This window comes from Canis lupus, chromosome 29 (genome assembly GCF_048164855.1).
Source record: "Canis lupus baileyi chromosome 29, mCanLup2.hap1, whole genome shotgun sequence".
NCBI lineage: Eukaryota > Metazoa > Chordata > Mammalia > Carnivora > Canidae > Canis > Canis lupus.
In genome coordinates this window covers 29,203,213-29,225,178 of record NC_132866.1, presented here as the reverse complement: position 1 = coordinate 29,225,178, position 21,966 = coordinate 29,203,213, and the positions used below count along the sequence as shown (strand labels likewise).

At 34.8% G+C, this 21,966-nt stretch overlaps 1 protein-coding gene, 1 long non-coding RNA gene and 1 pseudogene across 6 annotated transcripts in view; 1 reads left to right on the top strand and 2 right to left on the bottom strand.

Annotated features, from left to right (window-relative positions):
- Positions 1 to 21,966, bottom strand: part of HPSE2 (heparanase 2 (inactive)) — a 629,145-nt gene that overhangs the window by 491,761 nt on the left and 115,418 nt on the right. The window lies entirely within an intron of this gene.
- LOC140621026 (uncharacterized) overlaps positions 1 to 21,966 on the top strand; it is a 38,110-nt gene that overhangs the window by 4,211 nt on the left and 11,933 nt on the right. The gene's annotated exons all lie outside the window — the stretch shown is intronic.
- Positions 18,468 to 21,957, bottom strand: LOC140621025 (large ribosomal subunit protein eL6 pseudogene; annotated as a pseudogene).

Genomic DNA, 21,966 nt, shown 5'->3' with positions numbered 1-21,966 from the left:
CTTCTGCTTCTTTTTGGGTAGACATTCTCTGGCCTTTGACAGTTTCAATTCATACATATGCTGGTCAGTAGTCAGCTGAAAACTCACTGGTGACTCTGAATATCTCTGAGGCTGTCTCTGTGCAAAGATGTGAACTCTAACTACCTTGGCCTTTCTGGACTCCCAGTTCAATCTCATCTCAGGAAAACCAGTGGACTTAGCTTTGGTTTCCTGCTGCTTCCTCTGAAGTTTGAAAAAAACTTTCTGCAAATAGTAAAATGGCATAACTAGAATTTATCTCATTTGTTTCCCTTTCTCAGAGATCACAGTCCTGAGTTGCCTGGTATGCTTTTTAAAACTTTTATTTTGCCCAGTATTGGAGATGTTTCAGGTGGGAAGTTAAATCTAGTCCCCATTACTCCTTCTTGCTCAGAAGCAGAGGTTTCCAGTCTCTTTTGACAGCAAGCCTAGGCTCTGACCATGAAGAACAGTGATTTGTAGATGAAGATCAAGAATGACAGTGAATTAAAGTTAGAGTGTTGGCATCCAGATAACATGTATTCCCAAGTACTATATAAGAGCAAAAATAAGATGAAGTCACAAAGGGAGGTAGAGGTAAGTACATTATGGTAGCTGAGATCAGCAAAGATTTGGAAAAATAGGAAGATAAGAAAGCATGGGCTTTCAATGAGAAAATGTGGATTAATGACCTGGAAAATGTCCCCACTACAATGATTGCTCTATGAGGGCAGGGAATTTGTTTAGTCACTGATTTGTGAGGTAGACACCCTTCTAGGTCTATAAAGACACACACCTATGTTAAATAAGCATTTTCTTAATTAATACAGTTGAATCTGACCTTTCATTCTCTCTTCTTGAATAAATGAAAATGAGGGAATCAGAGTTATGTGCAGAAGATCTATCTGGTTTCCCTTGAAAGCTAGTTTGTGCTCAATGTGAGCAGCTGAGGAAGAAATAAGAATGCTTAACAAGAAGGAATTTGCCTGTAATAGAACAAGACACCCTGGAAGAATCTTCATTCCTTACCCATCTTAGCCTCCCAAGGTTTAAGAAAGAATAATAATTTCTTGGGTGTTCTTCAATTATGAGATGAGCTCAGAAATATATAGTCAAAATTTCCCTCTTTTTGTTCTAAAGTCACATTCCCATGGAGACTAATATATTATTTACTCTTAAGTAGTCTACTTCTTTGAAATTTCCATATCAAATACTTGAAACCAATGTGTTAGGAATAAATATATTAATACAAAATAAAAGGCACACATATGAACACTAATACCATGTCACCAAAAGCTGGTTTTAAAGTGTGAAGAATCTCCTCTGTGTGTGGACTCGTGTCAGTTGTCCTAGTTTTTCTACTCTAACAGTTATTTCATATAACTTTATGCAGTATCTCTTGAGAATCTAAATTTCTACACTAGGCCCTAAAGAAATGAAAAAATAATTCAGAAAGTCCCTATCTTGAAGAGTTTATAAATACTCAAATTTCCATACTACACAGCAAAGTTAATTAAGCTCTCTCTAACAGACAAATTCCTTCCTTCACATTCACAAGACATAAGAGGAGACTTCATGGAAGGAGATACATTTGAACTGGGATTTTAAAAATGCCTAAAACTTCTGTAGGCTAGGATGGAGGAAGGAGAGGAGAGAATTCTGAGTGAGGCACAGAAAGGAAAAGATACAACTAGTTGTAGGAATCAGAAGACAATAATTTTTATAATACTTTGATTTTTTTATAGAGTGCTCCTGGGAGATGCAAAACAGGGAAGGTTGTGAAAGTTCTCAAATAGAAGGATGAACAGTTTATAGTTAAATTAATAGATCCAACTCTAAGTTAAATGTGACATATCAGCAATGAAAAGGGAATAGGCTGAGCACTTTTTAGGCTTATGGAGAATGCCAGAAGTTCAAATATGGCAAGCTATTAGTCTGTGATTTTTGTTCCCGGGATTTCCACTACCTTATTAAGTATGAGAGCAATCACAACATTCACAGAATATGCACGAATCAACCTAGGCTTTTAGCCTTAGTTTGAATGTCTGCATCAATCACACCACATATATCTGGCTCAAGTATAAGCACAATAATCTTAATCTCCACTTGCCACTTCATAAATAAGACATTTTAAAGGTGTTTTTTATAGATACTGCTGAATGTTTGGAGCACATCATAAGAAAGTGAGAAAGAGCTGTTGTATCTAGATTCAACAGACACATATTTGCACATAGAGCAATATTTAGAAAATGTCTTCAACCTATTCTCTTTTGAGATCATGAGGTCTCCCTTCTGTTTACCCACTGCTTGAGAAAAGAAGTAGAGAGAAAAAAACACTGGCACATAAGAAACTGGGTTTACAAAAGCAGGAATATACACCACTATTCAGTAATTAATAATTAATAATCTTCTAGTTGAAATGGATTAAAAGGTACAAATTTGCCAGTTATAAAATAAATAAAACATGGGGACACAATATGCAGCACCTAGAATATAGTTAATAATATGCAACAACTTTGTGTGATGACAGGTGGTAGCTAGATTTATCATGATCATTTCATATATATAAATGTTGAATCATTATGTTGAACACTTGAAATTAACATAATATTGTTTGTAAACTACACTTGAATAAGAAAATAAATAATATTCAAGGTAAATATCATGGAACCCTAAGGACTTGATTTAAGTACCTCAGGATATACACACTCCCACCCCCATCTCTTTCAAATTAATATTTATCTATTTTAACATTTATTTATTCCTCTACCTTTTAAAAGTTTTTAGAAGTCCTATAGTGGATAAACACTTTTTGATGTAGCATAATCATATTATGTAATTTAATTTTTCTAGTGCTACTGTAACAAATTACCACAAATTAAGTAGCTTAAACAATACAAATATATTACTTATATATATTACATATCATTGGGTATCACTGGGTCTCACTGAGCTAAAATTAAGGTGTTGAGGGCAGCCCCACTGGCTCAGCGGTTTAGTGCCACCTTCGGCCCAGGGTGGGATCTTGGAGACCTGGGATCCAGTTCCGTGTTGGGGTCCCTGCATGGAGCCTGCTTCTCCCTCTGCCTGTGTCTTTCCCTCTCTCTCCGCCGCCCCCGTCTCTCTCTCTCTGTCTCTCTCTCTCTGTCTCTCTCTCTCTCTATATATATATATATTCATATATCATGAATAAATAAATAAAATATTTTAAAAAATAAAATAAAATAATAAAATAAAATAAAATAAAATAAAATAAAATAAAATAAAATAAAATAAAATAAAGGTGTTGGGAGGGCTGCAATTCTTTCTGAAGATTCTAGAAGAGAATAATTTCCTTGCCTTTTCCAGTTTCTGGAGACTACTCACATTCCTTGGCTCATGATTCCCTTCCTCCACCTTTAAAGCAAACAGGTCGAGTCCTTCTCATACCACAATTTACTGTTCTGCTTTGGTCTTCCATTTTTAAGGATCCGTGTAATTACATTGAGTCCACCCAGGTAATTCAGACTAATTACCTGACTAGCAACCTTAACTCCATCTAAAACCTAAATTCCCCTTTGCCATATAAGGTGACATTCCAAGGGAATTCATCAGTAAAATAAACAAGCAATCCAAATTGAAAATGAACAAAAGGCAAAAAGATATATGGATGGCAAATAAGCACATGAAAAGATGTCCAACATCACTTGCTATTGGAAATGGAAATTAGGACCATGATGATATTACTACATACATATTAGAACAACTAAAATGAAAATAGTGACAATCCTATATGCTGGCAAGAATGCAAAGAAACATCACAAGTAAGAATGTAAAATGGAACCATCACTCTGAAAAGTTGTTTGGCAGTTTCTTTTAAAATTAAATATACACTCACCATACGACACAGCAATTACGCTCGTGAGCATTTAACCCAGAATGAAAACTATCCACATAAAAATCTGCACACAATTGTTCATATGTTAGTTACAAATAGCTCCAAACTGGAAATGACCAAAATATGCTGTAAGAGATAAATAATTAACCAAACTGTGGTACATACATGTTGAGGGTGTGACTATAAAGGGCTGACACAAGAAGATCTTTGTGGTAAATAAATAGTTATGTAACTTGATTATGGTGAGTTACACAAATCTACTAATGTGATAAAATGACACTGAGCTTTATACATACTTCACACCAATGTTGATTTCCTGATTTTGATGTTGTACTGTGGTTATACAAATTAGGTAGCTAATGTGGGAAACTAGATGAAGGATATCCAGGACCTCTCCATACTATCTTTTTTAACAATCTGTATACCATTAATCACTAAAATGATCTCAATAAAAGTTTAAAAAAAATCATATTATAAATTCAATACCTTCTACCAATTGCCACCTTCATTCATTCAATTATTTTTCTATGTTACAAAAAGGATAAAAGGATGTTAGACTTGAAAAGAAATCAACTAATCTAGAAGTTACAAACTGGAAGCCCATGCACTGGATATGAACAACAGACTTGCTTTAATTGGTGTTAACAGCATCATTTTTTTTTTTAATTTCAAAGTCTTTGGAGTGAGATTATGAGATCTAGTTCATTAGTTTCCACTCCTTTATAATCTTATACTCTGTGCTCCATTCATTCAAATTCCTGTCTAATCCTTAAAGGCAGTTGAGTTTGCCAATCTGACTAATCTTAAAATAGCGTGAGGCAGAGGTCTAAAGTGGCTAAATCAAATGTTCAAAGCCATAGGCTTCTGATTCCCATCACTGCTCTAACTACTCCCTTTGGAGTTATTTCACCTCAATTTGATTATGCTCTTGTTCTAATAGAGTAAATATCTAGATCTATGTTTTACTACCTTTCTTGCTTGTCTTGAATAAGACACCAACCATGTCAAGCCTCTGTTAAAATGGAAATACTTGCCTTTCCCCATTCATAGTACTATTGGAATAATCAAGAAAGAGTACATACAAAATCTACTCAATTAAGAACCTCAAATATATATATTTCTCATCTGAAGCAGTAGGTACTCTGCACTGTGATACTGCGTTTGGTCTTTCCAAGCATAGCTTAAACAAGATCATCACATTGCAATGGGTTATGGAAGGTCCAAGCTAGGGACAGTAGTACAGAGAAAAAGAACAAGTTCAGTGGAAATGAGTTCTGGGAGTCTTAGAATTAAACAGTAGAAAAGAAGAGTTAATACTAAGAGTAGCAGGAAGAAAAGGAAAGGAAGAAGTTGACTTTTTGATCCAACAGTCTTATTTCTGACTTAGCCAAACTAAAATAATGAGAGTCAGCGGTATACTTGTTATGCTTTAATTATATCTTGAGTATATTTATGTATCCTTAATTATTCTTCAAAAATGATTTTTAAGTATAAATGTATACCTCCATCTGTTAAAATCCATGTACTAGATCTAACTGCTGTTAACTGTAAAATATATCTTTCCACAGTTTTTTGTATAATTATGCAGGAAGATTATAGTTTATATACAGGCATATATGTGCACATATACCTTCACATGCATATTTTTTGTAAAAATTGGATCATGCTATACAGATGTTCTTCAAATTTATGTTTTCACTTAAAAATACATTACAGTCATATTTCTGTACCAGCTCACACAGTGCTACTACATTCTGTTTAATAGCTGTCTGTATTCCAACTGAACAGATATACCAAATTTATTTGACCATTCCCTTATTAATATATGTATAGTTACTTCTAGCATTTTGCTTCTTTAATTATGATATAAGGAAAACATATTAACATATTCATGGAATTATTTTCATAAGATATGTTCCAGATTTAAGATTGTTAGGAATGAGCCTCTTAATTTTTATACCAAACATTTTCCTACCTGCAATGTCCACTTTCACACATTTCACCAACATTCTGTCTTCTGTATTTCATGTCCATTTTTTCAGTGTGTTGTTAACTTTTAACTTTATATAGTATTTTGTAAAACAGAAGAGTATTCTGATGTACTAAAATCTGCCACTCATTTCTTTTATTTTTTTAATTTTTATTTACTTATGATAGTCACACACAGAGAGAGACAGAGGCAGTGACATAGGCAGAGGGAGAAGCAGGCTCCATGCACCGGGAGCCTGACGTGGGATTCGATCTCGGGTCTCCAGGATCGCGCCCTGGGCCAAAGGGCAGGCGCTAAACCGCTGCACCACCCAGCGACCCTCATTTCTTTTATTATTAAGTTTTAAGTAGTGTGTTTATACCATTTAAATTATAAAAATATTCTTCCACATTTCCTTAAGATTTCTATAGTTAGAAAAGGAGTTATATTTAAACTTTTAATCCATCTAGAATTAATTTTCGTATGTAGTATAAAGTAGAAAAATCTAAATTTACTTTCTTAAAGCTGCATATTCAACTATTCAGCACAATTTTTTAATTTATTTTTCATTGATCTAAAATGTCACAACTGTTTTTAAATATTAAATTTCCATATATACTTACTTTTTTCTAGACTCATTCTTCTATGCCATTGATCTTTCACCCATCCCAATGTTTTAAAATTTTAGCAGTATAATATATTAATTTCCCAAAATTTCTTGGGTATTTTCACATACTTACTATTATAAATGAACCTTAAAATCTCAACTCATCAAATTCCATTCACACAAAACCCTTTTGGATTCAGATTATAATTGTATTACTAATGGTGTGACAAACAGATTATGTGTCACCTGATACTATGAAAGATGACAGTATTTGGTAAGAAGTAACATTTATTTCTTCTCTCCAGGAATGTGGCATGCTTCTCTATTTATTCATATCAAGTTTTACAAACTTCAGTAAAACTTTATCAGTTTTCAAATTTAGATTTTATGTCTTCTTTATTAAATTTATTTCAATTTTAGACCAAATTAATTTTTAAATGCTTATACCTAGATATATTCTAGTTTTAAATTGAAACAACAAAGACAAATCCTTAAAAATCATTCAAGCAAGAAAAAAGTTATATGTGAAGGAACAGAAGTCATATTTCTCTTCTACATCAATTGCAAAACAACCATGTATTACAGAATTAATTAAGGGGAAATAATTGTGACCACAACCTTTTTTTTAAAGATTTTATTTATTTATTCATGAGAGACACAGAGAGAAGGCAGAGACATAGGCAGAGGGAGAAGCAGGTTCCTTGCAGGGAGCCCGATGTGGGACTCAATCCCAAGACTCCAGGATCACACCCTGAGCCAAAGGCAGATGCTCAACCGCTGAGCCACCCAGGCGTCCCATGACCACAAGTTTTTGTAAGCCAAGTTATCATTTATATGTAAATAAAACAAAGATATTCATGGGCTCATACAACAATAATTCATTCAATTATCCACCATCAGAAATACCTTGCAGATATATATATATGCCTACAGACTGACAGAAGAATGAAAGAGATTTGTAATATCAATCAAGAATCTTAAAATATGAAGACAAGTAAGGCTTCCAGCAATAGTTGGGAAAGACGTCAGCAAATACTCTCCCCCCCCCAAAAAAAAAAAAAATACTCTCCCCCAAAAAAAGTAGTTTCAGCAGGTGAAAGTAAAAGACTATGCAGAAACTGAACAGAGCAAGCCTGGAAATGAACAAAGCATAGAACTACATAAACCATCACATATCCCTGGCAAAGGCATATACAGAGGATACCAGGAAGAGCCAGGCAGAGAGTTAAAGGATGCTTATGAACTGTTTGAACTTTTAATATACTCTTCACATATAAATTCATCAACAGAAGGTGAAAACTTTAGGGGCTTGCGGAAACTTGGGCACAGTATCTTCTGAATCTACTAGTGACCACATACACAGGAACAAGACAATCCCTTGGAAACTAAAATTTTAAAAATAAAAATAAGAACAAAAAATGAAGCTGAACACCATAGAGAAGACCATATTCTGGGTAAGTACAAGCAAGTTATTAAAAACAAACAATGAAAAAAATCAAAATGTAAAACACACAAACTGTTAATGGGAAAAAAATACAGTCCAGAGTTGCTACAATATATAATCTAAAATTCCCAGCTTTTATAGTAATCAAAACAGTATGGTACTGGCACAAAAACAGATACATAGATGAACAGAACAGAGATCCCAAAAATAAATGCACACTTATATGATCTGTGACAAAGAAGGCAAAAATATACAATGGAAAAAAAACAGTCTCTTCAACAAATGGTTGGGAAAACTGGACATCTTATATACAAAGAATGAAACAAAACCACCTCCTTATGCATTACACAAAAACAAACTCAAATGGATTAAATACCTAAATGTATGCTGAGTGAAGTAAGTCAATCGGAGAAGGACAAACAGTGTATGTTCTCATTCATTTGGGGAATATAAATAATAGTGAAAGGGAATATAAGGGAAGGGAAAAGAAATGTGTGGGAAATATCAGAAAGGGAGACAGAACATAAAGACTCCTAACTCTGGGAAACGAACTAGGGGTGGTGGAAGGGGAGGAGGGCGGGGGGTAGGGGTGAATGGGTGATGGGCACTGAGGGGGACACTTGACGGGATGAGCACTGGGTGTTATTCTGTATGCTGGTAAATTGAACACCAGTAAAAAATTAATTTATTAAAAAAAGACCTAAATGTAATATCTTAAACCATAAAATTCCTAGGCAGCAATTTCTTTGACATTGGCCTTCCCAACATTTTTCTAGACATGTCTTCTTAGGTAAGTGAAATAAAAGCAAAATTAAATTATTTGAACTACACCACAATAAAAAAGCTTTGCACAGAAAAGGAAGCCATCAACAAAACAAAATGGGAGAGCCTACCAAATGGGAGAAAATATTTGCAAATGATGTATCCAATAAGGGGTTAATATCTAAAATGCATAAAGAACTTATACAACTCAAAAACAAACAAACAAACAATCCAATTAAAAATGGGCAAAAGACCTGAATAGACACGTTTCCAAAAAAACATACAGATGACCTACTGACATATGAAAAGATGTTCAACATCAGAGAAATGCAAATCAAAATCATGATATCATCTTATGCCTACCAGAATGGCTAAAATCAAAAACACAAGTTACAACAACTGTTGGCAAGGATGTGGGGGAAAAAGAAACTCTCATGCACTGCTGGTAGAATTACAAATTGGTGCAGCCACTATTAAAAACAGTATGGAGGCTCCTCAGAAAATTAAAAATAGAAATACCATATGGTCCAGTAATTCCACTACTGGGTATTTACCCCAAGAAAATAAAAATACTAATTCAAAAATACATATGTAGCATTATGTTTATTATTGTAGCATTATTTACAAGTGCCCACCACTAGATAAATGGATAAAGATGTTGTTTGTGTGTATATATACATATACACACAATGTATACATAAATATACACAATAGAATATTACTCAGCCATAAAAAATAATGAAATCTTGCATTTGCAACAACATGGATGGACCTAGAGGGCATAATACTATGTGAAATAAACTAGTCAGAGAAAGACAAATACCATATGATTTCACTTACATGTGGTATTTAAGAAAAAAAATAAATGAAGAGGGGGGAAAAAGAGAAAAACAAACAAACAAAAAGACTCTTAAATCCAGAGAACATATTGGTGGTTGCCAGAGGAGATATGGTGATGATATAGGTGAAATGAATAAGAGATTAAGAGTATACTTATCTGGATGAGCACTGAGTAATATATAGAACTGTTGAATCACTATGTTGTATACCTGAAACTAACTTAACACTGTATGTTAATTATACTTCAGTTAAAAAAAATCTCATTTTCAAACCAAAAAATACCCAGATTTCAACAACAACAATATATTATAAAGCATGCAAAGAAACACTCAGGGAAAAGAAAGGAGATAAAAGAAACTAACTCGGGGTGAGTATAGACATTAGACTTAGTAGTCAAAGACCTCAAAGCAATTGTTAAAAATATGTTCAGGGCAGCCCAGGTGTCTTAGCGGTTTAGTGCCACCTTCAGCCCAGGGCCTGATCCTGGAGACTAGGGATGGAGATCCCACCTTGGGCTCCCTACATTGAGCCTGCTTCTCCCTCTGCCTGTGTCTCTGCCTCTCTCTCTCTGTGTGTGTTTCTCATGAATAAATAAATAAAATCTTTTTTTTAAAATATGTTCAAAACTTTTAAGAAGTTTATTCAGAAATTTCAAGGGAAATATGAGGATAATGACTCAACAAACAGGAAATCTCAAGAAAGAAACAGAAAGTTTTAAAAACTAAATGGCAATATTAAAGTTGAAAAGTGTAACTAGAATGAAAAATTCATTAAGTAGAATCAACAGCAAATTGAACATGGCAGAAGAATCAGTGAACTATAAGACTGACCACTAGAAATGACCCAATATGAAGGAGAAGGGGAAAAACTGAAAAAACAGTGAGCAAAACCTCAAAGACATATAAGACAGAAAGAGTATTTGAAGAAGAGCTGAAAATAGCCCAGGATGATGAAACACATTTATATAAATATTTTTTAAAAAAGGTCAAGAACTCTTAGGTATGATAAACTCAAAGAAATCCCAACTTAGACACATCATAATCCAACTTTGGAAGACAAAAGCAGAGAGAAATTTTTGAAAATATCAAGGGAAAAACTATCCATCACCTACTGAAGAATAATAATACCATTAAAAGCTGACTTCTAATCAGAAACAGTGGAAGACACAAAGCCATAGAATGATATATTCAAAATGCTGGAGGGAAAAACTATCAACCAAAGATTTCATATCCAGCAAAACTACATTATAAATGTGAAGGATGAAATAAAGATAAGCCCATATACCAGCACAAAAGAAAAAAATGATTAAAAGAGTTTCATCAAATAAAAAACTTACATTCTTTAAAAGATATCTTTAAAAAATTTTTAACTTAAATTTTAAAAAGTTAAAAAAAATTTTTAAATTTAAAATCACTTATCTGATAAAGGGCTTATATCCAGAATATATATATATATATATATATATATATATATATATATATAACTCTCACAACTCAATAATAAGATAAAAGCACAATGAAAAGAACAAGTAGAGGATCTGCATAGACATTTCACCATATACAAATGGCTAATAAGCACATGAAAATATGTGCAGCATCATTAGTCATTAGGGAAATGTAAATTACCACAATGAGATCCCACTTTACACCCATTAGATTGTCAATAATTAGAGACTGACAATACTGTTGGCAATGATATGGAGAAACTGGAACTCTTATACATTGCTAGTGAAAATGTGAAATGGTAGTCACTTTGGAAAATGTGAAATGGTAGTCACTCTGGAAAAATTTGGTAATTTCTTAAAAAGTCAAACATACACTTATATGTTCAAGCAATTCTACTCCTCCTAGGTATTCACACAACAGAAATGTCCATACAAAGATCTGACAACAAATATTTCTAGTGACTTTACTCATGACATCAAGAAACTAGAAACAAACCAAATGTGCATCAACAGATGAATGGGTAAACAAATTGTAGAACATTCATGTAACAGAATACTGCTCAGCAATAAAAAGGAATGAAATGCTAATACATTCAACAAGATGGATGAATCTCAAAAGTATTATGCTAAGTGAAAGAAGCTAATTCCATTCGTAGGACATTTTGCAAAGGGAAAACTTTAGGAACAGATATCAGATGAGAGATAACTAAAAACTGAGGGAGATTGACTGCAAAGAGTATGCATAAGAAAACTTTTCAGGATGATAGAAATCTCTATCTTGATGGTTGTGGTGGCTTCATTACTGTATTCTATAGTCATTTGTTAAAATCATTTTTACTGCACATAAATTATATCTTAATAATTTGACTTTATGAAATTTTAAAATACATAGAAATTTGACCTAGACATCCCACTTTGAGAAATCTACACTACAGAAATAAATCTATTCTCAGTAAATGAGCATATACATGCATTTTTATTCTAGCATGGTTTGTAGTAGTAAACTTTTTAATAAACTCAAATAATAATTATTGATAATTTATATTTTAAAATATTTTGACAGTATTTTAAACAACAAAAACATTAAAACCAATATAGCTCACAATTGGCTATTACTTTAAAATCCATATGACTAAATTCCCTTACTGCAAAAAGAAAATTGTTATTCTACTTTTTTTCTTTCTTTTTCAAGGTTTTACTTAAATTCCAGTTAACATATAGTATATTAGTTTCAGGTGTACTACTTAGTGATTCAACACTTACATACAACATCCAGTACTCATCAAACAAGTGCACTCCTTAATCCCCATCACCTATTTCACCCATCCCCCCCACCTCCCCTCTGATAACCATCAGTTTGTTCTCTATAGTTAAGAGACTATTTCTTGGTTTTCCTCTCTTTTTCTCTCCCTATGATCATTTGTTTTGTTTCTTAAATTCCACATATGACGGCAGCACCGGTGGCGCAGCGGTTTAGCGCCGCCTGCAGCCCGGGGTGTGATCCTGGGGACCCTGGATTGAGTCCCACGTCAGGCTCTCTGCATGGAGCCTGCCTCTCTCTCTCTGCCTGTGTCTCTGCCTCTCTCTCTCTGTGTGTGTCTCTATGAATAAATAAATCAAAATCTTTTAAAAATTCCACATGAGTGAAATTAAATGGTATCTGTCTTTCTCTGACTTATTTTGCTTAGCATAATAGTCCCTAGTTCCATCATTGCAAATGGCAAGATTTCATTCTTTTTGATGGCTGAGTAATATTCCTGTGTGTGTGTGTGTGTGTGTGTGTGTGTGTGTGTGTGTGTATGTATGACATTTTCTTTAGCCATTCATCAGCGATGGACATCTGGGCTCTTTCCATAGTTTGTCTATTGTTTATAATGCTGCTATAAACATTGGGTTACATGTATCCCTTTGAGTTAGTATTTTTTTATTCTTTGGGTAAATACCTAGTAGTGTGATTCTAGATGCTATGGTAGTTCTATTTTTAATTTATTGAGGAACCTCCATACTGTTTTCCAGAGCAGCTGCACCAGTTTGCATTCCCACCAACAGTGTAAGAGCATTCTCCTTTCCCCACGTGCTTGCCAACACCTGCTATTTTCTGTGTTGTTAATTTTAGCCATTCTGACTGATGTGAGGTGATGTCTCACTGTAGTTTTGATTTGAATTTCCCTGATGATGAGTGATGTTGAGCATCTTTTCATGTATCTGTTAGCCATCTGTATTTTTTCTCTGGGGAACTTTCTATTCATGTCTTCTGCCTATTTTTTAATTGGATTGTTTGGATTTTGGGTGAGTTTTATTAATGTGTCATTTGAAAATATCTTCTCCCATTCTGTAGGTTGCCTTTTAGTTTTGTTGATTTGTTTCTTTACTGTGCAAAGCTTTTTATTTTGATGAAGTCACAACAGTTTATTTTTGCTTTTGTTTCCCTTGCCTCAGGAAACAAATCTAGTAGAAGTTCCTACCATTTAAACTCTTCAAAGTCTAAACCCATTATATAGCTAACACCTGAGCTAGGCATCCAGCTGTGCATTCTACTTGCATTATCTCATCTAATCTTAACAATCTTTTGTGGTAGTTATCACTATTATCCTCATTTTACAAATAAGGAATCTGGATCTGATCCTAAATAATTTAAATAAGTTATCCAAAGTAACATAACTAAAAAATGGAAAAGCCAAGACTTGGAACTAGTCCGATTCTAGACTCATGTTCTTAACCATCATGCTATTCTCTTCTAAATTGATCCTGTGCCGTAATCTGCAAACTGTGAAACAACATTTATAAAACCAACACACTGAACAAGCAGACTCGTAGGAGATCATCAGATAGTAGAGTTACTTTTGTCTTCATTATCCCTTTAAAATATACTTTGTGGGGGAAGCATTTCCTATGGCCCTGGATAGAAACTTGAGCAGTTTCATGGTTTTTAATTCTCACTCTCAGGTAGCAAATGTTCTATAGTAACTTTAAGACTCAATAAGTCTCGAAGTTCACAAAATGTCTAATCTCAGGTTATCAAACCTTTATATTTCATTCAAAATTATATCTATCTCCTGCTCAAAGGTTCATAAAAGGGTAAGGAAAGGTAAGGAAAACAATAAAACTCTTATTTAATTGGTACTGTTGTAATTTGGTATCATGTTCTCTGAAGGTGAGAGTGCCATGACAGGTATTTTGAAGCACCTCACACACACCCAAATGCTAGCAGTCTGTCACATTTATTTCCCTCAACTTGGATTACTGTACTCTATTCTGGCAGTCATTTATTTCTTCCTTGGGCTCCATGGAAACAGTAGGGTCCACCTTGCTGAGGCCTATTTGCCTGTCTATGAACTTCTATTGTCCTGGATCTAAGAAATCTCCCATACTGGCCCTTGTAGGTATAACCACATCTGACCCACTAGATACATTCATGAATTTTTCCCTCCAAATACTCTGAGAAGTGTAGGCCAATTCCAATACAGCAGCAATTCTCCATGTCCCACCATGAAAGAAGGTGGCCATCTCTTTCATCCTCTAGATTTCCTTGAAAGAAGTGAGTTCATTTCATTCTTCCATACCACTGATAGGAAATCCATATCAAGTGCCTCAGGTAGCCCTCTCTCTTAATCTTAGGTGAAGATGGAAGCACTCTCACCCTACTCCTGGGAGACAAGTATGCAGGAAAAGATTCAGAATACCATTTTCTCCAAATAAAGCTTCCTTTAAAAATCCTCCTCAAGAGGTACCTAAGTGGCTCAGTCAGTTAAGCATCCAACTCATGATTTCAGCTCAGGTCATGATCTCATGGGTCATGAGACTGAGCCCTGTGTCGGGCTCTGTGCTCAGCAGGGAGTCTGCTCAAGATTCTCTCTCCCTCTGCCCTCACCCCACTCATGCTGTCTTTCTCTCTCAAATAAATAAAAATCTTTTTTAAAATCCTCAACTATCTAGCAATACATAATTTAATATCCTCCTAATAGATGAGGAGTCTTTAAGATGATGTGGCCAGTTTCCAGGTATATCCTTCTACACTTTGGACTGTTACTCTGCTTTAGTATGTAACATTTATTGTACATTGATCCCTTAGTAAAAACTTCTAATTCAACATGCTGCTCTAATTCCATACATTGGAATGTAAAAGGCATAGCTCAATCTCCATATAATTCCAAGAATCCATAGGCCAGTCCCCATCAGACTATGAGAGGCTCATCAAAGTTTCATCAGAGGCTGAGAACTCTACTTCCTGAAATATTTGGCTCTTCCCTTAAATATCGTCACTCAGGGACGCCTGGGTGGCTCAGCGGTTGAGCATTTGCCTTCAAGTCAGGGCGTGATCCCAGGGTCCGGGGATTGAGTCCCACATTGGGCTCCCTGTGAGGAGCCTGCTTCTCCCTCTGCCTATGTCTCTGCCTCCTCTGTCTCTCTGTGTCTCTCATAAATAAAACTTAAAAAAAGTGAAAAAAAAATATTGTCACTCATTCCCAAAAGGCTAGTTGATCAGAGATAACTTGGGAATTAATATGGTCAGGAATGAGGCAGAATCCTACAATTGGCATTTGTAGGTTATGTGCCCCACATTCTTGTTGGTAGGATTCTATATTCTCCTTGCCATTTCTGAGGAGAGCCTTCCAAAACACCAAGCTTTTTGGGATGGGAACTCCTTGCCCTAGCTCTACTTCTCATTTCCCAAAACATATTCCATTTTACTTCATCTCTGATGATCCAAAACAAAAATTTGGAAACTATTTAATCTATCACTGGTCATCTGGCCAAGATTTAATAGTAATCAATTTTCTTCAAATCCTTGAAACAACTGGTTTGAAAATGCTTAGCATTAGTTCATAAGATCTGGAATTTCATGGAAATGATTCTCCTAAAAATGCCAACTGCTTATTTATTTTTAAATGGTAATTTGATAATTTCTTATTTGATGACACATTTCTGTGAGGAATTAAGCAAATACGTGCAGCAGCATGCTAAGTGAAAACTGGAAAGGGCTGCTTCCAAGCAGATGTAGCCCACTATCATAATGTAGATTCTTCATTTAAAAACAAATAAAATTTCATTTTCTCCACAAATTTTAAGACCTTAAAAGTTTCCAGAGCTCTCTAGAATATATTTTCTCATGTTCTGTACCTTGTAAGACAACTGCTCCTTTGGAGATACAGGTAGTTGTGACTCCATTTGTAAAAATTCAAATATAAAATCTATCATTTTTTTAAGAGAGACAGAGTAAGTCGTAGGCTTCTCAAATGTCTTTACAGGTCAAATGTTTACAAAGGTCAGGACACCAACCAATGTTAGAATATGTAGAATTATTTAGCTTTCTACCCAACCATATATAAAATAAGCTCTTTCTCAGCTTCATGATTATTTCAGTTTTGTCTAATAATGCAGTTGTTGCCAAACACTTCTGAGATCATTCATGGAGTACATTTTTCAAACTTGAATTAGTAGCCTTTCTTCCAAATTGTGCTTTGAAGACTCATAAAGAGCACTATCAAATCTGATTTAAGAAATGGAGGTCAAATTGACCCTTAACAAAATCTGTGAAGTAAGATTTAAAGTAAGATGGAAAACAGAAGGTGAGGAGAGCTTTATATTCTACTGGGAGGCTGGCAATCCATTTCTGAGAGAGAGAGAGAGAGAGAGAGAGAGCTCCAGTATAATTAACATACAATGTTATATTAGTTTCAGGTGTACAATATAATTATTCAACAATTCTGTACATTACTCAGTGCTCATAGGATAAATGTATTCTTAATCCCATCCCCTGCACCTATTTCACCCATTCCCCCACCCATCTCCTCTCTGGCAACAAACAATTTGTTCTCTATATTTAAGAGTCGATTTTTTTTAAAGATTCATTTATTTATTCATAAGAGACACAGAGAGAGAGGCAGAAGCAGAGGCAGAGGGAGAAGCAGATTCCTTGCAGGAAGCCCAATGCGGGACTCCATCCCGGATCCCAGGATCATGACCTGGGCCGAAGGCAGGCACCCAACTGCTGAGCCACCCGGCATCCCAAGAGTCCATTTTTTAAAAAGATTTTATTTATTTAATTGAGAGAGAGAGAGAAAGCACGAGCTGGGGGTGGGAGGAGAGAGGGAGAAGGAAAGGGAGAAGCATACTCCCTCTTGCTAAGCAGAGAGCCCAATGCAGGGCTCAGTCCCAGGACCTTGAGATCATGATCTGAGCCAAAAGCAGATGCTTAACTGATTAAGCCACCCAGGTGCCCCAAGAATCCATTTTTTTTGTCACTCTTTTTCTATGTTTGGTTTTATTAAATTCCACATATGAGTGAAATCATATGGTATTTGTCTTTCTCTGACTTACTTCACTTAGTATTATATCCTCTAGATCTATCCATGTTGTTGCAAATGGCAAGATTAGATAGATAGATAGATAGATAGATGATAGATAGATAGATAGATAGATAGATAGATAGATACACACACATACATACAAGATACACACACACACACACACACACACACACACACCACATCTTCTTTATCCATTCATCTATCCAGGGGCACTTGGGTAACTTACATATCTTGGTTATTATAAATGATGCTGCAATAAACAGAGTTGCATATATCTTTTCAAGTTAGTGTTTTTATCTTCTTTGGGTAAATAACCAGTAGCAGAGTTACTGGATTACATGGTAATTCTATTTTTAATTTTTTGAGGAAACTCCATACTGTTTCCAGAGGAGTTCTTTAAAGTTGCTATTATAATCAACTTCTAAAGGAAAAGATGATCATAATGGATAAGAAGATGGAACATCTAAGCAGAAAAATAGAAACTATGCAAAAGAACCAAATGAAAACTCTAGAAATGAAAACTGTAATATCTGAAATAAAAATTTCAATATATAGGCTTAAGAAAAGGCTGGAGCCATCCTCCCAAAACTCACAAAGTTGAAAAGTTCCTTAGCTGAAGAGAAACTACATGAGATGGAACTTCACACATACAAGGAGAAATAAAGGGGACACGAGGGACACCTGAGTGGCTCAGTCAATTAAGCATCCAACTCTTGATTTCAACTCAGGTCATGATCTCAGGGTTGTAAGATCTCAGGTTCTACACTAGGCATGGACTCTACTTAAGATTCTTTCTCTCCCTCTGCCCTCCCCAACTCCCTCCCTCTTTAAAAAAGGGGGGTGGGGGGATCCCTGGCTGGCGCAGAGGTTTAGCGCCTGCCTTTGGCCCAGGGCAGGATCCTGGAGGCCCGGGATCGAATCCCACGTCGGGCTCCCGGTGCATGGAGCCTGCTTCTCCCTCTGCCTATGTCTCTGCCTCTCTCTCTCTCTGTGCGTGACTATCATAAAAAAGGTGGGGGGGGGAGACTGGGCATGGTAAATATGTGGATATTTTGCATGTTCTACTCATTTCTTGAAAAAACAACTGACAGTATATATTTTACACTACTTAAGTATACACTTAAAAATAACTAAGATGGTAAATTTTGTATGTTTTTTACACAATAAAAAAACAACTTATTATTTAATAAAAATATAATATTGTATTGATGGGATTAAAATATACATAGATACAGAATACATAAAACAATATCGCAAAGGATGGGGGGTCTAAGTGGGATCACAGTTTTATTAAAACTAGTTATACAAGTTTTATTGAAATTAGTACTACATTAACTCTATGTAGAACTTAAGTTAAAGATCAATACAGCAATCTTTAGTACAACTAATTAAAAATAATACAAAAGTTATAGTTATAAGGTCATTAAAATAATTAAAACAAAACATAAAAATGTGATTAACCTAAAAGAAAACAGGAGAGAAGAAAAAAATAGGAAGAGGGAAAAAGGCAGGACAAATAGAAAGCAAATAGCAAAATGATAGACTTAGAATTCCACTTCCAACTATGTTGAAATAAGTGTTACTGTATCAGCCCTCCTGAAATAAACTATAAATCTGAAAAAAAAAAAAAAAAACTGAGCAACTTTTTCAGGCAGAGAACAACAGACAGCACATGACTGTAACTCTTGAGCGAAAGGAAGCTCTTGAAGTGAGCCCGTGATCACCCAGTTCTCTAAATAGATATAATTTTCCAACTGTAATGCAGAGAGCTAGAGCCTGAGCTGCTCTAGGTGATCCAATTAGTATGAAGAGGCAGAAATCAGTTTGGGTTGGTTGAAGAAGCTGTAATCTATGATGCACGGTAACAGAGAAAAAGTGGCTGTGCAGAGAAGGCCCCATTGGGAAGGCCTGTATAAATCCCAACTGAGGATGAGGATGAGGCTCAGAATGAGACCATGAGAGTTTACCAGATAGCAGTTAAAATAGAGTTGAGAGGGAAATAGAGATATTAGAGAACAAGTACTATGAGGGAGGGAAAAAAAGCACAGTTCCTGGCCCCTTCAGAGTGGAGAGATCCTGTTAATACTGTAATAACATTGTTGGCATTTGGTTGAGACAGCAGAAGGCCACACTATAGGAATAACAATGAAACTTTCATTTAAGACGTACTCTAGATTCACCCTAATAAAGTATGAAGCCAAGTTTTAATAAGATCCAGAAGGGAAATGGAGTTTGAAAGTTAAGTCCTGACAAGCTAGAGGAGTTTGAGAAACATCTTGAACTTTCCACAAATATGCAAAAACTAAATTAAATTACAAATAAAAAATAATGAGATAGCTAGAAAATCTCCTTGTATCTGGAAACTAAATCTTTTCTAAATAGCTCATAGTCAAGGAAAAAAATCACAGGAGAAATTAGAAAATACTTCAAACTAAAAAATAATAACTTACCAAAATTTGTGGAACACAAACCAAATAATGTTTAAAGGAGGAATTTAGTTTTAAATTCACACATTAGAGAAAACAGCAAGATTTAGTATCAATTATCTAAATTTCCACATTAAGAATCTGGAGAAAGGGAGCATCTGGGTGGCTTAGTTGGTTAAGCCACTGCCTTCTGCTCAGGTCATGATCCCAGGGTCCTGGGATGGAGCCCCAATGAGAAGGGAGCCCTTCTCCTTCTCTCCCTGCCCTTTGCCCACTTGTGCGTGCTCTCACTCTCTCAAATAAATTTTAAAACTCTTTTAAAAAGAAAAGAAGCCAGAGAAAGAAGAGCAAATTAAATCCAAAGTAAGTCATAAGAAAGGAATAATAAAGATCAGATTAGAAATCAGCAAATAAAAATGATAATAATAAAAAAAGAAATCAGCAAATAGAAAAAATTAACAAAGCCAACATTTTTTCTTTTAAAGGATTAATAAAATTAATAAACACCTAGCAATAATAATTAAGAAAAGAACACGAAAATCACAAATTAACAATATCAGGAATAAAAGAGAAGCATCACTACAGATCCCACAGACATTAAAAGGATAATAATGTAATATTACAAACAACTTCATGGCAATAAATTCAACAACTTGAATAAAATGGGCAATTCTTATTTTAAAAAGACATAATTTTATGAAGAAACACAAAATCTGTATAGCCCTATATGTATCAAAGAAACTATAATAAGAATTTTGCATGAATAAAACTCCTTGCTCATCTGAGTTCCCTGGAAAGTTCTATCAACCTTTAAAGAAGACTTAATATCATGTTACATTAACAATTTCAGAAAATGAAAGAGAAAAGAATGTTTCCACTTTATTTTATAAGCCAGCTTAATCCTGATACTAAAATCTGACAAGGACATTACAAAAAAGAAATTTACAGCCAAATAATCCAATCCTCAGCTGTATTAATTAAGAGGAAAAGACAGTGTTTTTAACAAATGCTGCTAGGATAAATGGATAAAAATATGGAAAAAAATGAATATTAATCTCCCCCTGACACAATTAATTAATGTGAAGTGGATCAGATTTCAGTATAAAAGCAAAATTATAAAATATCTACAAGAAAAGATGAAAGAAAATTTTTGTGGGCTTGACAGTTGACAAGGATTTCTTAGATAGAACACCAAGAACATTAAACATAAAAGAAAATTTTGATAAATTGGACTTACCATAATTAAAACTTTCTGCTCTGTAGAGCAGAGTTTATAAAACTGAATAAGAGTTAGAACTTCACTAACAGGAGAAAGCATAAATATAGATCGTCATACATTGGAAAACAATTCAGATTTTTTAAATTTTTATTTATTTATTATTTATTTTTCGAAATGGATCAGTTGTCTAATTAAGTTCTTTGCAAGAGATTTATAACACCAATTTGTGAGGATAAAGTCCATTTATGAGAGAAAACACAAAGCAGAGATAGCTCTGAAGCTGAGAAACAGCTTTGATTTGGCAGATTTTGTGAGTCCACAGTTTTCTGATCAGCCTTGCACTGTTCTATTATTTCTCCTTCACTGTGTCAAAAACCTCACCTTCCTGTGTCTGGGTTTATTCAGCTTCTTCTTCTTGAAGTAAGCATCAGTGAGATGTTTTGGGATTTTGCACTACTGATGTCAATTTTTATGGAGTTGGCAATAACAAATTTCTGGTGTGTTCTATGCAGAGGAATTTGACTGAGGACCAGAGATCCAATCACAAGTAGCAAGCCACTGCTCAATTGCTTCAGGAAAACTACTCTCTTGCCTCTGTGGTGCCCAGTGAGGATGATCAAAATGATACCAGGAGAGATGCTAGTTCGTAGTTTTTTCACATGCTGACTAAAAGGTTTTTGCTGTGGCTCAATAGCTTTCAAGTCACATCTTCAGTAGGATAATATGTAGGCAATTTGTGAAGTTTAACCAATTCGATATCACCATTCCTGTCATGACCAACTGGTTTTGGTATAAATATATACCTTCTTCTTTCTCTTTTCAACTCTGGATTTAGCTGCTGAATACTTCCTCATGTACGTTACCTTTTTGGAATACATAGCTGATTGGGAATGTGTGCCAATTCCTCTGACTAGGTCAGAGTTTTGGCTTCAGTGGGGCTTCCCCTTCTTTGGTATTTCAGCCTTGAGATTACCATTCTTAATCTGGCCTCCAGCATCAGCTTTCTTGGCTTTAAGTTTCTTCTCCTTACCATCTGCATTCTCAGCTCTTTCATCTGCCATTTTGCAAGA